We start from the raw sequence: 11,169 nt of genomic DNA, 5'->3' as shown, positions 1-11,169 counted from the left end.
GATGCTAGCGACCTTAAAAGGTCATATAGATATTGTACAACTCTTGATTAACTCTGGCGCAGCATTGACAGAAAAATATTTTGATGGCCAGACTTTGCTCATGATTGCAGCATCGGCTGGACATACACAAATTACGAAAGTATTGATTGAAAATGGTCAAGATGTGAATGAACAAAGTGACTTAGGATGGACTGCACTTATGTTAGCATCGCAAAACGGCCATGTGGAGACTTTAGAATACCTGTTAAATTGTGGCGCTAGAATTGAAGAAAAGAATAAATTTCACTGGAGTGCACTGATGATTGCTTCCGGAAAAGGTCAAACAGAAATTGTAAACCGTCTCATAAAACACGGGGCAAATATCAATGACAAAAATAGTCATGGATGGACTTCACTTATGATTGCATCCTTTAATGGACACACAGAAATTGTAAAGTTTTTATTAAACCTTGGTGTGAAAACATACGAAAAGAATGTACAGGGTTGGACAGATTTAAAGATAACATCTCAAAAAAAAGATACTGGAATTCTGAAAATGGTAAATGAGAAGGGAAATAGTGGAATCACCGCGCTTATGTTGGGAGCTCTCAACGGACATGCAAACATCATTCAGCTTCTACTTCAATCTGGTGCAGACATAAATGAAAAAGACAAAGAAGGTTCAACAGCTCTGATGATAGCTTCTCAAAATGGATATTATGAATGTGTTAAAGTATTACTGACATTTGGCGCTTCTATAAAAGAAAAATATAACGAGGGATGGACAGCTCTCATGTTAGCTTCTAATAACGGTCATACAGAAATAGTAAACTATTTAATAGCAAATGATGCAGAACAAATACTTAAATGTAATAATGCTTGGGCTTCATATGTGATGGGATCTCAAACTAGACAAACAGAGCTCGTCAAGCTTGGATTAAGCAATAAAACAACGCTAAATGAAAAAAATTTGCAAGGTTGGACAGCATTCATGATAGCCGCTCAGAATGGACATTTGGAGAGTGTTAAAGTGTTATTGGCGAGTGGGGCTAATATAGATGAGAAACAGAATGAAGGGTGGACAGCACTAATGGTGGCGTCTCAAAATGGACACCTAGATGTTCTAAAATACCTACTAAAAAGAAGGGCGAAAGTGAATTTGAAAAGTAAAACTGGTTGGACTGCACTTATGGTAGCCTCTAAACATAGAAATACTGAATGTGTTAAACTTCTTTTAAAATTCGGAGCCTTTGTGCACTTAACAGAAAACAGTGGATGGACAGCACTTATGATAGCCTCTAGCTGTGGATATACCGAGATTGTGAATCTTTTAATAAGAGCTGGTGAAACAAGAAATGAAAAACATCACAGTCTATTTGAAGCACTTTGGATAGAGCGTGTCCATGGACACACTGACACTATAAATGTTTTATTTAAAGCTATTAAAGTTCCAAAGAAAACTAATTTTAATTGTAAACCAAAGTACTGTTCATATCCAGGACAATTAAAAACCAAACCTAATATGCCTGAGTCTAAAATACACATACATCTACAAGACGATGCTAAATCGAGGGGAAAATCTGAGAGTAAATTAGATGAAACTGATCCTCTAAAAACAACAATCAAGGTTTTCTCAAGACCTTCTAAACCATTGCAATATTTATCGAATGATTTCTGTGAGCAAAATGGTTTTCCCGATAGTAGCACTGTAGTTACGTTTAGAGATATCTATAACAAAACAGAGAAACCCAGGTTTGATTATGATGCATCTATACATTCAGAAGAATTATTATCCCGGTCAAAGGCGATAGCAGCTGCCACGCCACACACATCTGATAAAATTTCTTTCGTAAAATTATGAACCCACAAAAAATAGAGCTAAATCATAACTGTTCTCTAAGTACATATGTCCATGTTAAGCACATACACTACAAGGCCAACTTAAAGAACTTGACAACTCAGCCTTCAAAATAGCTTTAACTTTTTATATCTAATAAATTCGCAATCAATACTGTACAAAATGGCAACTCAATACACTGCATGTTAAAACGTACGTATTGGCCTGTGGTCATCACATTCTTTATGCCAAATTTCGACATTAGATCCAAAATTCCTACTTGTAAATGTTGTCATATTTTATAGCGGGATAAAAAAAAAATGTTTGGCTTCTAAAAAGTAGATTTATCATTTTTCGACAATTATTTAATCAGCAGATATATTAAAATTTCATAAAGATCTCTTCATTAATTATCGAGTTAATTTAAATTAATTTTCTTAGCTAGCTGGGTTTTCTATACAAATGATATTTTTATATATACATCAATGCATTTATGTTCAAACCACGTTTGTAGTATGGCTGGTTAACTAAGTTAAAACTACGTCGGTTAATTAATTAATCGTGGGTTCGATTCCCATAATATGAAAGTTTACTTAACTGTAATAGTCGAAACACTAATTAGACATTGATTTTTAGCGGCCCCCGAAAGGGGAAAAGACGGTATTAGTTTTGTGTGGCCTGTCTGTCCGTCCGTCCGTCCCGTTTAGATCTCAGAAACTAAAAGAGAAAATTAAAATCGGACATCATGATATTTTAGGTCATTCAAAGTTCTGATGCAACGGCAACTTTTTTCTTTTCTGAAAGTGAAAAATTTAATTTTTTAAATCAATTATGCAATCAGTTTTTTCATAAAAATACACCATTTTTACAACTATTCACTATTAATAGTAACAAACACTGGAGGCTTTTTTTTTAGTAAGGGATATGACCATTTATTTTTTTTTAAATAGATTTATGCAAATGGTTTTAGATTTTAGATTTTTTTAAATATTATTTTTTACAATTGTATTGCCAAGTTGTGTAAGTTCTGTCACACTAAATACTACATTTACAAAAACAAAAGTTAACTTTTTTTAAAGAGAAAAAATCTATTTACTATGCAAATAAGTTGGACATAATTTTAAACAAGAATTAATAAGTAGTTGTTCATTATTATCGCGAAAACTAAGGGCATACAAACGTTAAATGAAAGACAAAAATATTTGAATTTATATTTTTACGGAAATGATTTTTTCTTGAGGCTTTGAATAAGAGATTGACCCTATACAAAACAATGAGATCAATTAGATACTCATTATAAAACATCAGTTAGGACATGTTCACATCTAACTTCACTTTCACCTATGCCTTGGTCTGCTGGATCTGTCAACCTTCTTTCTCCATTCTTTTCTGTCATTCGCCTTTGATAGAATTTCATTCTGATAATCTTTTTTGAAAATATTGAAACCTGCCTTTTTACCTGCCTGGGTGGACCACTTCAGGGGCCGATTTTGAGTTTGTATTTCCACACAAACTGTCTTTGTAAACTTGTTTGTAAATAATTTTATTTGTTCTTGCGTGTGGAGTGTGTGTATTGTGCATACTTTCTTATTAGCATTCTATAGCGTTGACCATGTACTGAAGTTGGGATATTTAAATATAATTTATGTTTTTGTAAACATATTTTTAATGAAAATGTATTGCCACTTGTACCATATTTTATTCTTTTAAAAATGTTTGGTTAAATTAAGTCATGTTACAATGAATCATGACAAATTACAGACGTTAATTTACGAAATGTATAAAATGTATTGGAGAATATCATACTTCATATAACAATCTTTGCTGTTTAATATACAGAAACAGATGACCTTTACAACATCTGCCCCATTGACCACAAGGTCTGAAAGGGAAATTTTACTTTTTTTTATTATTATTACTGATTATTCTTAAACATTAATTTAATAGTTATCATAAATGTTTGGGTTATATTAAACAAGTTTAGTCCGAGATAAATACACCACGTTTTTACTCCCTCTTGGTTTAGACTTTCACAGCATTTTGGCCACAAATTATTATATACGGTACTAGCAGATGAGGCACGATGGCTGAGCGGTAAAGCGCTTGGCTTTCGTACCGGGGTCCCGGGTTCGAATCCTGGGATTTTTATTTCGGGATCTTTGGGCGCCTCTGAGTCCACCCAGCTCTAATGGGTACCTGACATTAGTTGGGGAAAAGTGAAGGCGGTTGGTCGTTGTGCTGGCCACATGACACCCTCGTTAACTGTTAGCCACAGAAACAGGTGACCTTTACATCATCTGCCCTATAGACCAAAAGGTCTGAAAGGGGAACTTTACTTTTACTTTTTTTACTTTTACTAGCAGAACATACCGGGTACGCCTGTTGATTTGTTCCCGGGCTTTTTATTGTTTATTATGGTTGTAACACAAAAAATTGTAACAAAAGGGACACATTCTAACGATCAACCTAACACGCTTTCTAGCTCGTGAATTGGTTTAACTGTTACAATGAAATTTTCACGGCCCGCTCTCTCTATCTCGCTCTCTGGAACCCCCATTTTGTTTTTGTTTTTTAATCTGCGCATCGTAATTTTCTCCGACATAGACTTTTGTCTTGATTAGAAAGACCCGCTTTAAAATGTACCCCGACACGTACACGCTCTCGTATTTTGGGCATGTTAATTTTAGTAGCACTTTCACAGACTTTCACTTATCTGCTTCCCCCTCCCCTTTTTTCGGTTAAAAACAAAAAGTGAGTCCTTCGTACACTCTATGACTTTTGTTCGGCTCCTCGAGTCAATCTTTTCTTATATTTTGATTCCTTTCTGTTTTGATTAGTTTTACTTCGTTTGAAAGTTTTTAATCTGAATGCGAGCAATATTCAGTATTAGACACCGAATATATTTCTTCATACCATCAGTTTCAGGCCTAGAGGATTTATGGTATTTTCCGAAGGCCCGAATTGAATAGCACATAATCATTCCTCTTTCTACATTTATTTTGGTATTTTGTTCTCTAAATAAAAAGAAATGTCATTTTGTTTTTACTTACTGCAAATGTTGATCTGTAAATGTTGATTTCACCCCTTTTAAATGTAGCGACGTAAGAATAGGTCTAGATTTATATCTTATCTTATCTTATATAATACAGACGTTACTTCAAAAAAGAAGATGATTACGTCCTACGCGTCATGCATTTAGTCATGCATATTAACCAATGACTTAAATTCTGCCAAGTCACTGGTTTTCCTGGCTAGCTTAGGCAACCCATTCCATGCTCTAATAGCACTAGGGAAGAAGGAGTATTTGTACAAATTTGTCCTAGCATATGTGATGAGGAATGTGCCTTTATCTTTGTGTCTTTCAGAGTATTTTATTAAATTTTGTTTTTGTATTTGAAGATTATGGTTCAGTGTTTTATGTATGATTGCTACTTTACTTTTGAGCCTTCTGTCCTGAAGGCTTTCTAAATTTAGTGATTTTACTAAAGGTGTTACTCTAGTCAAATGTGAATATTCGTTTGTTATGAATCGCACTGCTCTATTTTGTGTCTGTTCCAGTTTCTTAATGTTTTCTTGAGTTGAGGGGTCCCAAACGGAGGATGCATATTCTATTATTGGCCTTACCAAGGTTAAATAACATTTTAGTTTTATGTTCTTATTTGATTTATAGATATTTCTTTTAATAAATCCTAATGCTTTGTTGTTTTTTTTTGTAGTTTCATCAATATGTGGATTCCATGACAGTTTTTCATTTATTATAACACCTAGGTATTTTGCGTTTTTAGTCTGTGTTACTGGTTTGCCATGAATAAGATAAGTGGAATTAATTTGTTTTAGTTTATTTGTTACTCTTAACAACTGAAATTTTTCTGGGTGGAAAGACATGCTCCAATTTGATTCCCATTTCTGTAATTCATCTAATTCTCTTTGTAAAATATCTGAGTCTTGTGTTGTTTTTATTGTTCTATATATTATGCAATCGTATGCAAATAATCTGACTTTTGTTCCTGAAGTAATGCTATTTGGTAAATCATTTATTTAAATTAAAAATAGTAGTGGACCCAAGACTGTTCCTTGAGGTACACCTGAGTTTACTGTTATCGGTGTTGATTTAGAGCCATTTATTATTACAATTTGTTCTCTCCCTATCAGAAAATCTTTAATCCACTGATGCAGTGGACCATTAATGCCGAAATATTTTAATTTTTTAAGCAAACTTTGGTGGTGAACTTTGTCAAAAGCCTTAGAAAAATCTAGTAAGATAGCATCTATTTGTTCACTATTATCTAAACCTTTTGAAAAATCATCAATTATTCCTATTAGTTGTGTTTCACATGATCTATATTTCCTAAAGCCATGTTGGTATGGTGTGAGGACATTATGTTTGTCTAAGTGGTTTATGATGTTGCTACATATTATGTGTTCTAGGATTTTACATGTGATGTTGGTAAGTGATACTGGTCTGTAGTTTCCTGGGTCAGATTTTTCTCCTTTTTTAAATAGGGGGGTGACATTAGCTTCTTTCCAGTCCTTTGGTACTCTGCCCTGGTTAAGTGAAGCCTGAAAGAGTATTTTGAACACTGGGGCTAGCTCATTGCTTAGTTCTTTGAGTAATCTAGCTGGAATACCATCAGGTCCAGACACTTTATTTGGTTTGGTGTTGGCTAATAGTTTTTTAATTCCATTTTCTTGTACTACTATATCTTTTATGTTGTCTACTTGGTTCAAATTCAGTAATATGTCTTTGTCTCCTGGGGTTGAGAATGCTGATGCAAAGTATTTGTTTAGGATGTTTGCTTTAGTTTCATTATCATTATGTATTATGTTATGTTCATCTTTTAATGGCGCTATGCCTGTTGTTTCCATTTTCTTAGACTGAATGTATGACCATAGGTTTTTGTTGTTATCTTTAGATATTACATTGTTTATGTATTCACTCTGCAGCTGTCTGCTTACTTTTTGGGTTAAGTGTTTAATTTTTATATACTTTTTGTAAACTCTTTCTGCATTAGTTTCTTTAAATTTTCTATATAGGTTTTCCTTTTGTTTACAAAGCTTCTTTAGTCTATTATTAAACCAGCATTTATTTATTTTGTTTGATGTATATTTAGTTGGTATATGATTTTCTATAATGCTTTTAAGATGGTTTTTAATGAAATTCCAGAGGTCATCGACTGGTTGGTTAATGTCTTTTTCTAATAAGAATGTTTGTTGAAAGTTTAATGCAGCTTGGTGTAGTTGTGTTAGGTTCCATTTATTCCAGAGTAAGATTTTTCTTTTGGGTTTTGTATTGGCTACTGCTTTTATCTGACTGTGTATTTTTATGATCTCATGGTCTGATAGACCAGGGATAATATCATAATCAACTACTAATCCAGGTCTGTTGGTTAAGAAGAGATCTAATGTGTTATTTAAACTAGTTGGCTTTTTAATGATTTGATCTAAACTTAGGTTGTGTAAAGTTTCTATGAAAAGCTCATTTATGTCCTTAAGGTTTTGGTGTTTATCTATGGTTAGTGTTTTCCAATTTATATCAGGTAGGTTGAAATCCCCCATAATCCAAAAAACTGCATTTTTATTTGTCTCTTTAAGTGTAGTAATCTGATTACATAGTTCCTGCATGTATTCTAAACTAGAATTTGGTGGTCTGTAAATGCTGCCTATTATTAGGGATGTTGAGGTGGTATTAATTTTACAAAATATTGATTCTATATTTTTTGAGTTAGGTAAGGTAATTTCTTCTGCTATAAGAGTGTTTTTTATTGCTAAAAGAACTCCTCCATGATTATCAGCCCTATCTTTTCTAAAAATTTCATATATTTACAATGCTATTAGGATTAGTTAGTTTTTGTTTTGTCTTTTTTTGGACAGTGTTACCAAGTACTTTTTCCATGCGCTTTCTCTCCACTATCTTTCTCTATATATCTATATATCTGTCTGTCTATTTCTTTCTCTCTCGAAGAAGGAGAAAAAGAAAAAGACACTATATCTATCTGATTAATGCTATAGGAGTTAGTTGTTGGTTTTTTTACTTAGATCGCTTCTAAAAGGAAGCGGAAATGCCGTAAGTAGTCTTACGGGAAAAGAAAGTTTAACCTACGGACATTTTCGCATTATCTTTTGAATGCTTTCTATATAGACTGCGAACGTTTGGGGGAAATACCGAAAATAAAATACACTGGTTTGATAGAAAGCTTGCGGTTCTTAGCTAGCGCCTAGAAGGTAAAAAGAACTGTGTACGGGTACTACGGGATATCACGGGGTTACCAACGACTGTTTAATTGATTTTTTGATGAATAAGTCAGTGGTAACTTGCAAATATATAGTAGATATATTTGTGCATATTTTGTAGTATGTTTGATTATCAATGTAAAACACTTTATTGTTTTTGTTATTATTATTCGCAACGATATTGCTTAAGATGCTACCTACTACTTCTGCCAATGATGACGACGATTTTTTTTTTACAAAGCTTATATTAACTCACCTCAGTCTTTAAGGTAAAAATGTTTGCACAGGTTATTTTTCCCACGCGCAATCTCGGATCAAGTTGAAATTGCGCATAAATGGTGTTTTTTTACCTGACAAAACAAGTATCAATAAAAACAAAAACTAAACCCCTTTCCCAACTGGCCCAGACTAGTGATAGGATCTTAGCGCATTGAGAAGGACATCGCGATAAACAAAAACAGTTGGTAAAAAAAATATTTCTAATCACAAAAATGTATTGTTATTCTAGATCTATTACAAATTTAATTACATGACTGATCCAAACTAATTGATACAGTTACATTAATATAAGCTTTGTTTTAAAAAAAAAAGTATTTTATATATATTTTTTTGTTTCTAATCTTATCTCGAGCTATGTTTTATTGACCGAGGGTGTAAAGGCAGCGTGAAAATCTTCTTTCAATAACTTTTGTGTCCAATTGGATTGCAGTGTTAAAGTTATATTACTGTTAATGTTTTTGTTGTTGTTATTTTTTATGTGTTTTTCCATTTTTATCGATATTGGTGCAACGAATTTTTATAACAATTTCAATTTTTTTTATTGAAATAAATGTTTTTGACATAAGATTACCATTGTTGTAAATTATGTTGAAATTTTTTGTTTGTTTGTTTAATTGTTACGGTTTTTAAGCATCAGTCTCATGTACATATTATTTGAACCACTAAAACTGAACAGGAATGGCTGCCTGGTCGTGCGGTTTGCGCGCTGGACTGTCGTTCGGATTTATCGACGGTCGAGGGTTCAAACCCTGCCCGCTCCCATCCCCCGTCGTCCTGCGGGAGGTTTGGACTAGGAAGTAAACTATCTTCAACTCTGAAGGAACATCCGAATTATGTAAAACATTTTACAAAACAAACAAACAGGAAGAGACAAACAAAAGTGAGAATGGCAAGCTACGCTAACGTTGAATGTACAAAAATAGTGCTTTGCCAGAAGTGGTGAAAGAAATCTCCCAGGAAGAATGCAGTGAAATGTTAATTGTGTATATGTCTACTGACATAACATTTTTACAAAGCTTATATCAACTCGTGTCTGTCTGGTAAAAAAGTTTGTACACGTTATTTCTCCTGACAAAGCAAGAATCGATATAAATTTAAAAAAAATAGTAAAAAATTGGATAATTAATTATTGGTAAATAATTATTTTGTTTGGCATCGAGAGAGAGAGAAAGAGAGAATCCCGGATAAATAAATACTGTTTATTAAATTTTTGGGATGGTCTAGTGTGAAAATTAGTCGTACCATACAGAGGCGTAGTGAGCAAAACGTACGCCCTGGGCAAGGTATTTTATTGGCGCCCCACCCCCATTTTCCATGAACATCACATAGAAATATAAGTTGCGTGTGCCACCCCCCCCCCCCATTTCGAGTTTGGCGCCCGGGACATCGTGCCCCCCTTGCATCCCCCACACCTTACTACGCTTCTGGTACCATAGCCTTGAGATTAGCATACCATACTTTGGTTTTAGGAGTTTTTTTCCTTAAAAATCCGAAACATACTGTTAATGATAATTACATTTTGTAAAGTTTTACCAAGAAAATGCAATGCAGTGTAAGATAGATGTGCGATTTTAAACAAATAGGGTTAAAAGATATAAAAGATAACTAACCCTTACAAAGGGATCCAGTAGTAGGCTACTACCGAAAGGAACATGTTCAAAGCAAAGAAGCCACGGCTGATCATAAGGCAAGGATTACCTAACACCAAAACACACAGATTTGCTTCCCATGTAGAACATGGCAGAAAATGTGACGTCATAATGAATTAAGACGTCACATTTACAGATAAGAACGCGGCGAGCTCTTTTTTTACCAAGCTTTTTATCAAGTCACTCTGTCTGTCTGTCTGGTACAATCCTTGTTCACGTTATTTCTCCCACACCTACTATGGAATCAAGTTAAAGTTTTGCACAATGGACCTCATTCACCAAACGCAAACAAACAACATTTAGCCACGTGATTCTCTATCTCTATATACAAATTGCGTAGTACACAATGGCTATCACGTGGCTAAATGTTGTTTGTTAACGATTGGGGAATGGGGTCCATTATTCATTGTCGATGACAACACCAGAATCAATTAAAAAAAACATTTACAAATTAGTTTATCAATTAGTCTGTTTTAAATGAAAAATTTACTAAATAGGTAGTGGGCGAGATGTGACAATAATCACGCGCGGTGGCACCCCGACAAACAAGCTTAAAATTTTAACCTAACAATAGACAAATAAAACCTTTAATAAACCCTAATATAATATTTATAAGTACTTGAATAGCTCAGTGGCAAAACACGTCGGCCTTCCATCGTGGAGGCTTGAATTTAAATTCATACTTGATCAACTATTTTCTTAATTGTTTTTGAAAAGGCAGCTCGAAAATCTTCTCTCAGATTCTCCCTCCCTCCTTCCACTGGCGCAGAAAGTATGCTATAAGCAAGAAAGCTTGGATTGAAGGTCTTCCTGCAGGGAAGTGACAAGTTGTGTTTAGGTAACTGTTGGGATTGAAGATCGACCTGCTGGGAAGTGACAAGTTGTGTTTAGGTAACTGTTGGGATTGAAGATCGTCCTGCAGGGAAGTGACATGTTGTGTTTAGGTAACTGTTGGGATTGAAGATCGTCCTTCAGGGAAGTGACATGTTGTGTTTAGGTAACTGTTGGGATTGAAGATCGACCTGCTGGGAAGTGACAAGTTGTGTTTAGGTAACTGTTGGGATTGAAGATCGTCCTGCAGGGAAGTGACAAGTTGTGTTTAGGTAACTGTTGGGATTGAAGATCGTCCTTCAGGGAAGTGACATATTGTGTTTAGGTAACTGTTGGGATTGAAGATCGTCCTGCAGGGAAGTG

The 11,169-nt window shown here is 34.2% G+C and overlaps 1 pseudogene; it reads left to right on the top strand.

Moving 5' to 3' along the window:
- LOC106050273 (ankyrin-3-like) overlaps positions 1-8,893 on the top strand; it is a 20,024-nt pseudogene extending 11,131 nt beyond the window's left edge.
- The last annotated feature ends 2,276 nt before the right edge of the window (positions 8,894-11,169 follow it).

This window comes from Biomphalaria glabrata, chromosome 9 (genome assembly GCF_947242115.1).
Source record: "Biomphalaria glabrata chromosome 9, xgBioGlab47.1, whole genome shotgun sequence".
NCBI lineage: Eukaryota > Metazoa > Mollusca > Gastropoda > Planorbidae > Biomphalaria > Biomphalaria glabrata.
The sequence above is the reverse complement of the archived record's forward strand: the minus strand, read 5'-3'. Positions and strand labels throughout refer to the sequence as shown.